This window comes from Lynx rufus, unplaced genomic scaffold, assembly GCF_022079265.1.
Source record: "Lynx rufus isolate CCGP_SWC_20201006 ecotype Redwood Valley unplaced genomic scaffold, mLynRuf1.p SCAF_5, whole genome shotgun sequence".
NCBI classification, from domain to species: Eukaryota; Metazoa; Chordata; class Mammalia; order Carnivora; family Felidae; genus Lynx; species Lynx rufus.
The window spans coordinates 149,853,702-149,863,983 of record NW_025814867.1 but is presented as its reverse complement, the minus strand read 5'-3'; the positions used below and the strand labels follow the sequence as shown (position 1 = coordinate 149,863,983).

At 45.2% G+C, this 10,282-nt stretch overlaps 1 pseudogene; it reads right to left on the bottom strand.

The window, feature by feature from the left end:
- Positions 1–526: 526 nt before the first annotated feature.
- LOC124527314 (carbonyl reductase [NADPH] 1-like) overlaps positions 527–10,282 on the bottom strand; it is a 35,651-nt pseudogene continuing 25,895 nt past the window's right edge.

The window sequence follows — 10,282 nt, the reverse complement described above, 5'->3', positions numbered from 1 at the left end:
GAATGTCTATCTGTGGTGGGGTTGCCCATGTCATAGTAGAGGCTGATAAAGTATGCTGGCTAGGGATACCCAGCCCCATTCATGAGATTATAAGTCGTCTCTGTTGACTTTCAAGCTAGAACGGCAGATTTGAGTAGGTCCAACAGAGACCATTGGTGTACAAAGGCAACAATATTCACTATTTGGCTCATTCACTAATGTTTACCAACCCCTGAGTTAAACTGTCCCTTCTCTTGACCTAGCTTATGGTCTGTTAGAATTTGGGCTGGTTGGCATGAAACAATTTGCACACGTGGACATTTACTTAACCTGTTTATTCATCTATGATGTTCATTTATTATTTTCATCAATTTCATTTTTCCCCCTTATATATCACAGAAGAAATCACAAAAGACTTCACAGAATTAGTAGCCAATTCATTGTGAGTATTCGGTATGGACACTGATTCTTCCTTTTATTTATTCATCTTTTTGCTTAAGGAAATTGTTCACAGTGTAAGAGTTCTTTTGGTCAAATCATGGCAGTATCACAATGGGTCCCATGGAGGGAACTGAGGGTGGGGTCCCCATTGTTCAACTTTCTTCTCCATAACAAACTCCCCGTGAGGCCCCTTAGCATCTGAGGGCAAAAGGGCCAAGTAGACGGGGGTCTCTGCTCCTTCTTCTGGGCTTTTAATGGCTGTAGGTCCACCCATGTCTGTTCTCACCCACCCAGGGGAGCAGGCATTCAGGAGGATCCTGTCTCCCCTCCTCTGCTCACTCAGTTTCCCGGCATGGATTCTGGACAGGACGGTGACACCCATCTTTGACACTCCATATGTGAGTGCCCTCGTATCAGGCCGGCCCTCCTTCCTGTGTACCCCACTCTTTGTGTCTTCCACGAACTTGTTCATGAGCCCCACCAGCTCCTCCTCTGTGATGGTCTCACTTCTGGAGTTCTGCAGTTCTGAGCTGCAGTTCTTAAGAGCTATGAAGCTCGTTACGTTAGACACAGTGACCACTCTGCCTAAAATACAACACAAATAGTCACATAGAATCACATGCATGAGAATGATGAGTACCAAAATTCCTGCATTTGTCCATTTGGGAGACAATTAGCAGTATGCTAAGAGTGTTAATGTAGTCTTCTTATATAAGTGAAGGATACGATACAGTTTTGACCTTTGTAACACTCGTAATGTCTCAGATGATGTGAGAGAAATGATCTACTGGAGAGCACAGTGCCCAGATGTCCCATAAAGAAAAGAGAGTGAGGGGCACCTGGGTGGCTTAGTCGGTTCAGCGGCTGACTTTGGCTCGTGTCATGAACTCATGGTCCGTGGGTCCGAGCCCCGCGTCGGGCTCTGTGCTGACAGCTCAGAGCCTGGAGCCTGCTTCGGATTCTGTGTCTCCCTCTCTCTCTGCCCCTCCCCTGCTCATGCTCTGTCTCTCTCTGTCTCAAAACTAAAAATAAATTAAAAACAAAAGAAAAGAGAGTGATTTATATGGGAACATGCCATCTGAACGTGAGGGGGCACTCACTGCAATTATGAGTAGAGAACCACTTTTCTTCACAGGTCGCCTTTGAGACCATCTTAACATCTTATTGTCCCATGGCCAGTGCTCTATGAATGGTTGTCTATAACAAACAAGCAATTGATCAGTTTATTGATTACCTTTTGTAGGAGGACGGACTGCATGGTTTTGTGGGCTGCTGCTCTGTTGTAACCAGGTAAAAACAAATCACCTCATGGGCTAATGTGCATGGCTATTTTCTCTATGTTGGGATTTCATCAACGGGAGCAGTGAGAAATTACCAGGCAATATGGTCATGGGAAGGGGCTGTGGAACAGTGACATGTTAAAGAGGTGCTATAAAAAGAAATGCTACAACACGGATGAATCTTGGTAACGTTACCCACAAGAAAGTGGCCAGTCACAAAAGTGACTATTCATTATATGATTTTCTTTATACAGGATGTTCAGAAAAGTAAATGTTCAGACAGAAAATAGACTGGAGGTTGCTTCAGATAGTGGGATTGCAGGAAAAGAGGGCTGGTGCTAAGGGCACAGGTTCTCCTCGGGGTGATGACCGTATGCTAATCTTGAAGCGGTGATCATTCCACAAGTCTGTCCATATACTAAACTCCACTGAATCGCATATTTGAAATGGGTGACGTGTATGATATGTAAATTGTATCTCAGTAAAACCGTTAAAAGTCTAAACCAATTTCACAGTTGTCACTAATTCTTTTTAAAAATATAGATATTCATAAAAGTGAGCTGTTATTGACATGTATAAATAGTTTACTATTTTTGTATTTAAATGAGTATCTCTTGCCCAATAGAAAGGTTATGAGAATGTACCAATGATAAGAGCTTCAAGAAATTTAGGAAACTGTCCCTGTTTTATGTCAATATCCTGGAAAGACAGAATGGCAGTGCCATATAAGTTCACTGGGAGAGACAATGCATGACCCTGTGACTCTCATGAAGTGGTGTTTAGAGATAATTAAAATGAGTTAAAGAAACTCTCTTAGTAATGTAACTATTTTCTAAGGTGAACACTTTTTAGAAAGGGGTCAGTGATTCCAGTCCTTCCTTTCATCTACAGCATGTTAAGTGTAAGTTTAATGGAAAATATTTGTCAGATGTTTAATAAGCACCTGTCAGATTTTGTTACTGACCACTAATCATATTTATTTTACTTTCAAAAATATTATCTGCCTGTGTAATAATAAAAATAAAATATGTTTTAGGAATCAAAATTGCAACACATAGAAATGTTTGAAATAAAAAAAGATGGGGGCAGAAGAACCCACACTGGGTAACCGGTATACCAGAAAGGCAGCTGCATTTACTCACAGGGGTTGGAACCATTTTCTTATGTACCTTTAGTATAGTCAGTAGAGGGAGAATCGCTGCTAATTTTCTGTAGGTTGTTTGTAATGGAGTGATGACCTCTTGTCTATTCTGTATTGTTTATCTCAGGAAGTTTAGAATCACCTGTGAGAATGCTTACTGGGGTATATGAGAGAAGTCAGATGGGGAGTAAAAGGTTTTGTGTGGAAATTCCTAGATGTGGATGCCACAACCATTCTCTCTTCCCAGGCATATCCCACCCACTGAGCACATCCCCAAATGGACAGGGGGGGCTGTTAGGGGACTTCTCCTTGGAACTGGGAGAGATGGTAGACCCTTCTGGTCTGACAGTTCAGAACAGGACACACACAGGAATGGGAAGCATTTGTAGAGTTTACACAGCAGAGATTCTGATCCAAACATTTTGTCTCCAGCGTGGACTCGTGGCTTTTAAGAGTTATTGTGAGGACTGTGAACTGAAATGCATACAGTCTATGCACAAAGAAGTGTATGGGCCATCCCTATGTCCTTGTTTTATGGGTGTATGAGTGCATGGGAGTGAGTGATGTGTGAGTGTGAGTGTTTGAGAAAGAGCCTGTGTGTGTGACAGTGTGTGACACTGTGTGTGAGGTGGTATGTAAAAGGGTTGCCTTGCCACAGTCACTGTGAAAAGCTGGTAACCTAGGTAAGAAAGGACTCTTGTGCTGTGCGGGCCAGGGTGTGTGTTGGGCTTACAGTTTATCCAAACCATTACTGTGTATGTGACCAGGAATTTATTGTTAGGAAATCTCTCACCGTCTCCTACTCTTCAAACCTCACTGATCTCAAGCAGAGCCACAGTGATCTACACAACACAGGATATTTTAGACATCATCTCATCTGGGGTCACAAAGTTCCAGTGCATTACTTGATTCTCAAGGCTATTCAGAGTCTATAATTCCAAGCTGGTTTTCATGACCTTTGATGATTTAACATTCATCACATTCCCGGGAAGATTCATGTTTTCTAATATCAAGAGGACCAGTTGTTAAGCCTCTGGACTGACAAGAGATTTTTAGAAAACACTTCAAAGTTTTAAAATGTGCCTCCTGTGGTTTTCCATGAAATACCTGGGCCCTGTAATAAGGAAGATATTGGCCCGATCAAGCACAGTCCTCTTATTTTCTGTTTCTCTGGCATTACTTTGTAAGGCTTCATTTGAAGAAGGGAGATGTAGGGAAAATGATGTGAGGTCCTCGAGGAGTGAGAAGATCCACTAGTTTGGATGTCACATGACCTCCGTCTGCAACCAGATGTGCTTGTGACCTTGAGATCCATTATTCCTCCATGTTCTTAATGGGGACCATATATAAAATGCCCAGCACGTTACATCTAGAATGTCCGCCCATCTATCCTCTCTAGAATCAATATGTCAGACAGTGTGTGTGTGTGAGTGAGATACCTTTACTGTTGTGATTTTTGCCACCAAATTCCTCAGTAGCTTTTCAGGCTATAGGATGTTGCAAAGCAGTACCTTCTTAAATGAGTGTTGAGAACACCTTCTTTAAGGTTTCCTTGCTAAGTGTAGCGTTAATAAGACTGTATTTCCAACTACTACTTTAAGTTAGTATCTGAAGAAGAATGTTCAGATTTCCAACGTTTGCTCAATTCCTTAGAGATGAGGATACTGTAATATCTTTTTGAAATAAAACCATGGAATAATTTAAAGAGAATAAATGGGAGCAACAGCTTATTTCTCTATAGAGAATAATTTTCAGGGCACCTGGGTGGCTATATCGGTTAAGTGTCCAAGGTCAGCACAGGTCATGATCACATGGTTCGTAAGTCTTGGAGACTGTAGCCTGTAGCAGTTATATATATATATACACATATGTACATACATACATATATATATGTATGTACATATGTGTATATAGTGTTGTTTTTATGGTATCCCGGAAAGAAGATGTTTGTCATGGATTGCCAAAGTAGCAATTGAGATTCTACTGTGTTGCTCTACACATTGAGTTTCCTCACAGTCAGTGTAGAAATACAAGTTCACAGGGAGGAAATCATTAGCCCTTTTGATGTGAAACACTTTTAAAATGAGGACCCTACCCTTCTTTTCTGGGTCTACCACCTTTCATTTGGGTAAGCCTGAAAATCCCTGGTGAAGAGTGAAAAGTAATCAGTGAGTAGAGGCACCTTTAGAACAGGGATGTTAGAACATGGACAACAGCAGATGTGTTGCCCATGATATACTAGAGGCTGGTGAAAAATGCTGCCTGGCACATCCAACCATGCTCATTGGCTCTAGGTTCTTTCAGCTATAAGAGCAGATCTGAGTAGATCCTATAGGGACTCCGTGTCCTGCAAATGTAAAACACTTATTTGTCCCTTTCTATGTTTGCTTCCCCTTGAACTAAACTGTATGTAACTTCTCTTGATCTAATTAGGTGTATTAGATTTTCCAGGAAGTTTTGAATATACAGTCTATACACACAGGCATTCATAAAGAACCATTTATCCATTTCTGGTGTTCACTATTTCACTGATCTCTTTTGTCTCTGCCTTTTCACAGAAAAAAATTTTTAAAAAGGAAAAAAAAAAAGAGGTTAGAACGGGAGGGAGCCAAAACATAAGAGACTCTAAAAACTGAGAACAAACTGAGGGTTGATGGGGGGTAGGAGGGGGGAGGGTGGGTATTGGTTATGGAGGAGGACACCTGTTGGGATGAGCACTGGGTGTTGCATGGAAAGCAATTTGACAATAAATTTCATGTTTGAAAAAAATAAAAATAAAAATAAAAAGAGAAAGAATCCTCTATAGAATTAGCAACCTAGCGAAATTAAATACTAGTAGGGATATTTCACCCTTTGGATAGGGATACTATTGACATTGAAAGAGTCCTTTTGGGCAAGGGAGGGGGGTATCACAGAGGGGCCCATGGATGGAGGTGTGAATTCAGCTCTCCACTGTTGAACTTTTTTCTGTTTAATAAACTTCCCATGAGGCCCTTCAGCATCAGAGGGCAAACGGGCAAGGAGATGAGGGTCTCTCTCCTTCTTTTGGGTTTTTAGAGCCTTTAGGTCCGGCCATGTCTGATCTCACCCACCCACCCAGGGCAGCAGGCATTCAGGAGGATCTTGTCCCCTCTCCTCTGCTCACTCAGTTTCCTGGCATGGATTCTGGACAGGACCGTGACACCAATTTTTGTCACTCCATATGCAGTATCAGGCCAGCCCTCCTTCCTGTGCACCCCGTTCTTTGTGTCTTCCACGAACTTGTTCATGAGCCCCACCAGCTCCTCCTCTGTGGTGGTTTCACTTCTGAACTTCTGCTGCAGTCCTGGGCTGCAGTTTTTAAGCGATCTGAGGCTCACTATGCTCACACATCGACCAATCTGCCTAAAATACAACACAAAATGTTATGGAGAAGGGCAAAGAAAGATGAATTCCAGTTTCTCTAAGATTTGGTACTAGAAAATTTCCACTGAAGTATCATGAGTTTGCTGTGAGCATTAATAAAGACTGCCTGCATGAGTCAAGGACAGGATGGTCCTTAACTTGTTATACCCATAATGTCTCCGATGATGCCTGAGAAATGCTCTGGTGGGGAGGGCGCCAAGCAGATGCTCCACAGGAAATCGGAAATGGCTCCTACAAGAACAGGCTAAGGAGAATATAAAGGACACTCACTGCCTTCATGAGCGGAGTACCTCTTTCCCCTGAAGGCCAGCTCTGGGACCACCCGAGGATTTCACGGTCGCTTGGGCCATGGTCTACAAACAGATCTCTACGGACCAACAAAGAGCTGACTGGTTTAAGGAGGGCAGCTACATCTACTCTGCTCAAGGATGGTAAAAGCAAATTAGTAGAGTGGCCGGATTGCACGGTGATTTCTGTCTGTTTGGGTCTCTAACTTGCGTGTCTATAATGTTACAGCCTGAGAATATGGTCATGGGGAGAGGCAGTGGAAAGCTGGGGATTGAAGGGTGCCAATACTGGGCGTGGCCCTGTGGAAGTCACAATGGGAATGAAGGGGAGGGATTAGCCTAGGACACGCCAGTGCTCATCATTAGAACTGCTTCCAGGACTGGAATGGGACTGGGCCAAGCAGGTGGCTATTCCAGTGTGTCTGTGGGAAGTGGCAGGCGAATCCATGACATGCGTGGAGGTGGGGGAGAGCCAGCAATGCACAGATGGGATAATTGTGGACAGGGACTCTTGCACCCTCTGAGGCAAAAAAATTGCCGAGGACCCTTATGTTTCTCTGTAAGACAGACCAAGGTTGTAGAAGGTTATGGGAGAGACTGTCCACAGCTGGCCAGTTGGGTGAAGGTCGTAGCCTGGGAGGCTACTAATGGTCCAGACAACACACTATTTCTGGACGTGGGTTTGTGTACGCAGAAGATGCCGGTGGAGAGCGAGAGGAGAGCAGAAGATACGGGAACAATTTGCGCTGACGAGATACGTTTCTGCAGGCCAAGCAACACATTTTCACCTGCAGAGAAGTGGTTCCACAGAGAACTGTAACAGGCATCTGAAACCTTGGTTGTGTCAAGCAGGAGGCAAGGGTATGTAGGGCTCACACACGTTCACGAGCAAGGATTCACGCTCAACATGAGCGGGGCCGAGGGACATCCCTCACTGGACAGAGTTTTCGGCTTCGCTGGGGAGTGTGGGGGACAGGGGGTGGGGAGGGGATACCGAACTGAGTATACAATTCTTCCCTACATCCTCCCAACTTCCTTTGCTTCTAACTCATACAGTGGTCCCGGGACCAGAGCTGCAACTATGGACACGGGAAGCAAGGCTTATCTCTGGGCAAGAATCTGGCACCATAGCTTTAAAACTTTAGTCAGAATTCCTAAGGGCACAATGGAGTATATTGTGCCTTTCCCCATCTGGCAAAACTGGGGAGACAGTGAATGTAGCTGTACTGTGTAGTATTGAGACACCAGCTCGTTTGGGACCTGTGCAGCCCTATCCTACACGAATGTGAGTGGACCGAAATGGAAGGCACTTGCTAGATCATGCCAGAAATACCACCACTCGGGCCCAGCATCACACCCACCTTGGGGTTTCATTGGAGGCAGCGGTTTTGCGCACACGCCTCAGCTACCAGAGAAGTTTATTTTCATCATCACTTCTGCTTGAATGTGAAACGGTGTCGGATCACTTGCTTCTCGGGAGAAAGAGAGGCATAATAGCAGCCGTGTGGCCAAATTCCACAGACTGACATATAGAAGAAGAGTGCACGTGAAATCTGGTGAATTTTGTGTAAAATTGGCCTCTAGTTAGTAGTATTGTGCCAATGACAATGTCCTCATTTGATGATGTTGTAGAATGTTGTAAGATGGCACCATCTGGGGAGGGTGGGTGAAAGGTGCACACATGGGATCTGTGTTCACCAATTTGTGCCCTTTTCTTGTTTATTTCATCCTGTATTAAAAATTCACCCAACTGCCCTAAAGTCCAATCCCAGAGAAACCATGTGACAACCTGGAAATAATCCGAGGAGTCTGAGAAACCAAAGGTCGCTCTGGATGAAAAGTGCTGTGATTTCCCTTGGACTTGGCAGATTTTAATCAGTAATATACTACTGAAATAGAGAATTGGGTCCAGCATGAACTGAACTCAACTTGGATTTGTACAGAGGTGGCTGAGTGTTTTAAAGGGTGAATAAGGGTGTAGAGATGGGGAATGGAGGGGCTTGAGTAGAGTCAGGGAAGTGAAAAATTACCCAGAGTGGGTCGTGTAAACGCCATGAGGCCAGCTGTATGTGCCGCACAGAGTCTGGGAGACCGAGGCCCTATCTTTTCTGATGATTACATTTCAAAGGAAGGGCTTTCCAGTGCTTGAGAAAGACACGACTCGGTTGTAGGAGATAGATACCTACCTCAAATGGACAAAGGAAGGACCCGCAAATCGTGAATCCTTTTTAGTAAATCCTCTAAGAAAGGGTGGTGAAGGGCCTATGATCAATTGTTGGTTAGAACAAATAGTAAATTCTTTTGGCAGGTATAGAGGGCTAGGGTCATTTAGGGATATGGCTTGAGCTGTTGAAAAGCATGTTAGGGACACCTGGGTTGCTTAGTCTGCCAAGTGTCTGCCTTTGGCTCAGGTCATGATCTCACAGTTCGTGAGTTCGAGCCCGCCTCAGGCTCTGTGCTGACAGCTCGGAGCCTGGAGCCTGCTTTGGATTCTGTGTCTCCCTCTGTCTCTGCCCCTCCCCTGCTTACACTCTGTCTCACTCAAAAATAAGTAAACACTAAAAAAATATTTTTTAAGAAGAAACTCTGTGTTCGCTTTTTAAAAATATGATGTTAAGTGTTTTACTATGTGTGTGTGGGGGGGGGGGGAGTGGATGAAATCAGTTGGGCTGAGTTTGTACTTTTTATAGGTCAGGGCTGAGGTCTAGTTGAGAAGCCCCAGAACAGCCTGGCTGGAGAATGCTGAGGACAGCATCTTTGTCAATTCCCATGTTGAAATGGGAGTAGGTATTATTCTCCTCCCTCATAAGAGGAAAATACTTGTTTCATCTGATCCTTTTCTATCTCGAACGCATTTGTGTGAGAATGTGATACTTGGAGCTGCAGCAAAACTGTCTTGACACCATGAGGAAGCAAACTAACAGATGAAAATCTAAGAGAGAGCCTTGATCCTTGATGACGGCATGAATCATAGGTCCAAATCTGGATCCAACTATTTCCAGGCCCCCCTTCCCCCCTTCCTTTTCAAAAAACGTAATTTTAGAAAAATACACTGAAAAGTTGCAAATGTAGTAGAGAATTCCCGTGCACTCGTCATCAAATTCTCCCTATATCAACATCTTACTTTTATTGGTCACGTTTGGCAGAAGTAAAAAGGCAACGTCGAACAGCAGTAGTGACTATGCTCCGTGCTTTATTTGGATTTTACTGGCTTTCCCCTGGCGAAGTCCAGGCCAAGGTTGCCTGGTAGGGCCGGACGCTACCTGGGCTCGAGTGCCAGGCGGAGGTCAGTAGATGGAGGGATCGGGCGGGGCCTGGCGGCTTTACTGGCCGAGCCGACGCGGGACGCGCGCCCTAGGAGTTTCGTTCCCTCTACTAGGGAAGGAAAGCCTCCGCAGGCCAGCTCTACTCCGTCACACCCAGCCTTGACGCCCCGGGACCGCTGGGTCTTCTCATCCGTGACTCCGGCTGCGCGGGCCGGGGAGGAGCGGCCGTGGCGTTTCCGGGAACCTGGACGCACACGCACGCGAAGGCGCAGGCGCCGGCGCAGGCGCAGTCGCACGCCAGGAGGCGGGGGCTACAGCACCCCTAGACCTCCGCGGGTCGCCTGAGGACTTGGGTTGGTCAGGACTCGAAGCGGGCGCGGCAGCTCGACCTCTCCGTGTGACGCTCGGGCTCTTGCCTTAACCCACGTTTCTCTGGGGCGCTGATTTTGGTTTCCTCGTGCGGTGTGCCCGGCGCCGCCGCCG